We start from the raw sequence: 3,951 nt of genomic DNA on the forward strand, positions 1-3,951 counted from the left end.
ATAACCGTAAGTTTGTTTTCTACATCCATCACTCTACTTCTGTTTTGTAAATAAGTTCATTTGTATCCCCTCCTTTTTTAGATTCCACATATAAGTGATATCATGTGATACTTGTCTTTCTGTGTCTAACTTACTTCACTCAGGATGACAATCTCTAGGTCCATCCATGTTGCTGCAAATGGCATTATTTTGTTCTTTTTTATGGCTGAGTAATATTCCATTGTATATATGTACTACATCTTCTTTGTCTAGTTCTCTGTTGATGGACATTTAGGTTGTTTCCATGAACTGGCTATTGTAAATAGTGCTGCAATGAACGTTGGGGTGCATGTATCTTTTTTTGAATTGTGGTTTTCTCTGGTTATATGCACAGGGGTAGGATTTCTGGGTCATATGGTAGTTCTACTTTTAGTTTTTTAAGGAACCTCCATACTGTTCTCCATAGTGGCCATACCAGTTTACATTCCCACCAACAGTGTAGGAAGGTTCCCTTTTCTCCACAGCCTCTCCAGCATTTATTGTTTGTAGATTTTTGGTGGTGGCCATTCTGACCAGTGTGAGGTGATACCTTATTGTAATTTTGATTTGCATTTCTCTAATAATTAATGATGAGAATCTTTTCATGTGCTTTTTGGCCATCTGTGTGTCTTCTTTGGAGAAATGTCTATTTAGATCTCTCCCCAAGTTTTGATTGGGTTATTTGTTTTTTTTGTTTTTGTTTTTTGATATTGAACTGCATGAGTGTTTGTATATTCTAGAGATTAATCCCTTGTTGGTTGCTTCATTTGCAAATATTTTCTTCCATTCTGAGGGTTGTCTTTTTGTTTTGCTTATGGTTTCCTTTGCTGTACAAAAGCTTTTATTTATTTATTTATTTGCGGTATGCGGGCCTCTCACTGTTGTGGCCTCTCCCGTTGCGGAGCACAGGCTCCGGACGCACAGGCTCAGCAGCCATGGCTCACGGGCCCAGCCGCTCCGCAGCATGTGGGATCTTCCCAGACCGGGGCACGAACCCGTGTCCCCTGCATTGGCAGGCGGACTCTCAACCACTGTGCCACCAGGGAAGCCCTACAAAAGCTTTTAAGTTTAATTAGTTACCATTTGTTTTTTTTTGTTTTTATTTTCATTACTCTAGGAGGTGGATAAAAAAGCTCTTGCTGCGATTTATGTCAAAGAGTGTTCTGCCTATGTTTTTCTCTAAGAGTTTTATAGTGTCTGGCCTTACATTTATGTCTTTAATCCACTTTGAGTTTATTTTTGTGTATGGTGTTAGGGAATGTTCTAATTTCATTCTTTTACATGTAGCTGTCCAGTTTTCCCAGCACCACTTACTGACGAGACTGTCTTTTTTCTGTTGTATATTCTTGCCTACTTTGTCATAGATTAGGTTACGATAGGTGTGTGGGTTTATCTCTGGACTTTCTATCCTGTACCTGTGATCTATATTTCTGTTTTTGTGCCAGTGCCATACTGTCTTGATTACTTTAGCTTTGTAGTATAGTCTGAAGTCAGGGAGCCTGATTCCTCCAGGTCCATTCTTCTTTCTCAAGATTGGTTTGGCTATTCAAGGTCTTTTGTGCTTCCATACAAATTGTAAAAATTTTTTTTTCTAATTCTGTGAAAAATGCTATTGGTAATTTGATAGGGATTACATTGATTCTGTAGATTGCTTTGGGTAGTATAGTCATTTTCACAATATTGATTCTTCCAGTCTAAGAACATGGTATATCTCTCCATCTGTTTGTGTCATCTTTGATTTCTTTCATCAGTATCTTATAGTTTTCTGGGTACAGGTGTTTTGCCTCCTTAGGTAGGTTTATTCCTAGGTATTTTATTCTTTTTGTTGTGATGGTAAATGGGATTGTTTCCTTAATTTCTCTTTCTGATCTTTTGTTATTTGTCTCCATTTTAAATAATTTTTACTATAGGCATAATTTTATCATACAATAAAATAACAATATTTTAAAATAATTTTAGTTTCTATCAGCAGTTGACTAAGCCTTCTAGCATGAGAATAATTTTTACACTATTGTTATTTTTATTGTAATGGATATATTTACAGTTGATCTCATTATTTGCTGTGGTCATATTTTATAAAAAGTGTTTGCAAACACTGAATGAATACTCAATCATTGCTCCTAGGAGAAATATGGGAGTAAGTTCTTGTGAGCTTCTGCTCGCAACATTTTCATCAAATAATCAATACATATCATTGTTTTATGTATGTTTCTATATAAAAATACCTAATTTTTTAAAAAACATCTTTATTGGAGTATAATTGCTTTACAATGGTATGTTAGTTTTTGCTTTATAACAAAGTGAGTCAGCTATACATATACATATATCCCCATATCTCCTCCCTCTTGCGTCTACCTCCCACCCTCCCTATCCCAACTTTGTACTAGGTGGTCACAAAGTACCAAGCTGATCTCCCTGTGCTATGTGGTTGCTTCCCACTAGCTGTCTGTTTTACATTTGGTAGTGTATATATGTCCATGCCACTCTCTCACTTCGTCCCAGCTTACCTTTCCCCCTCCCCGTGTCCTCGAGTCCATTCTCTACATCTGCGTCTTTATTCCTGTCCTGTCCCTAATTTAATATATATTGTTGTTTCATTAACATTGAACTCCCTGGCTATAGAACTATAACTCATGTCTTTATGAAGCTTATTTAACACACTTATTTTCTCTGTAAGGCATATAAGAGCCTTCTTGTGCTTAGGAGCACCAGACGACACTTCAGCACATGCTTGGAAGGCATTTTAAGAAGCAGTATCAGGGTGTTTTGAGCAATGCTGCAGCTGGGAGACCTGACGCTGACACCAAGACGCTTGAATTAGCTTTAGCAGAAGATAAATGGAGGAACCACAGAACATTAAGGATGATTCAGGAAGACCCAAGACCATGGAGAACTTGCCTTCTCCCTATACTATTTTCCAAGGAGAGTTGCTATGGTGACAGACTATGGAGACTTTATCAAAATCCCAGGCTGTCGGGAGCAAGGTCTGGTCCATGGAGCTCACATGTCATCCTGTCACGTGGATAAGCCCTCTGAGAGAGTAGACGTTGGAGACAAAGTGTGGGTGAAGCTTATTGGCTGAGAGATGAAAAATGATAGCATAAACGTATTCCTCTCCATGAAAGTTGTCAACCAAGGGACTGGGAAGGACCGTGACCCCCAACAGTGTTATCACTGAGCAAGAAGAGAGGTGGCCTTCCAGGATTACACTGGGCAGAAGATCACCCTTGAGGCTGTCCTGAACACTACCTGCAAGAAGTGTGGCTGTAAAGGCCACTTTGCAAAGGATTATTTCATGGAACCAGGTGGGACCAAGTACTCTCTGATACCTGATGAGGAAGAGGAGAAGGTAGAGGCAAAGTTAGCACAGTTTGAAAAGCCTGACCCCATAAGAGATTCTTCTAGAAAAAGAGAGAAAAGCAAAAAAGAAACATATAGACAGAAAGTTATCTGACTGACAGCTCAGACTCTGAGAATGATACAGGCAAGAAGACAAGGCATGCGTCAAAAGACAGCAAGGCAGCAAAGAAGAAGAAAAAGAAGAAGAAGTACAGTGAGGGAGAGTGGAAAGAGTAGAGGGGTTGGTTGAGAGAAGGAACCAGGAGCCTTGTGCCTTGAAGCCCTGGCTCCTGGAAAGACTCAGTCGTGAGAATATGGCCTCCCACCCCATTGACTTCTCTCCCATGGGAGATGGCTTCCCTTCGTGCCACAGGCAGGTTTCAGAGATAGATATCAAAAGCATCTGCCTGAACGAGTTGTTTCCTTATCACTCCTCATCCCTTTGCAAGTGACCCCTGCAGCTCACCCATTCATTCATCCAACTTCCTTCATTCAGCAGAAGTCCTATTACCCTCTCTAGCTGCCACTGCCAGAGCCAGATTCCAATACAGGAGTCCAAGCTAGAGCCACAGGTACTGTTTTCGAGGTGAATCT

General features: G+C 39.9%; 1 pseudogene; it reads left to right on the forward strand.

Annotated features, from left to right (window-relative positions):
* The first annotated feature begins 2,888 nt into the window (after positions 1-2,888).
* Positions 2,889-3,740, forward strand: LOC137220668 (zinc finger CCHC domain-containing protein 17 pseudogene; annotated as a pseudogene).
* The last annotated feature ends 211 nt before the right edge of the window (positions 3,741-3,951 follow it).

This window comes from Pseudorca crassidens, chromosome 3 (genome assembly GCF_039906515.1).
Source record: "Pseudorca crassidens isolate mPseCra1 chromosome 3, mPseCra1.hap1, whole genome shotgun sequence".
Classification (NCBI taxonomy): domain Eukaryota; kingdom Metazoa; phylum Chordata; class Mammalia; order Artiodactyla; family Delphinidae; genus Pseudorca; species Pseudorca crassidens.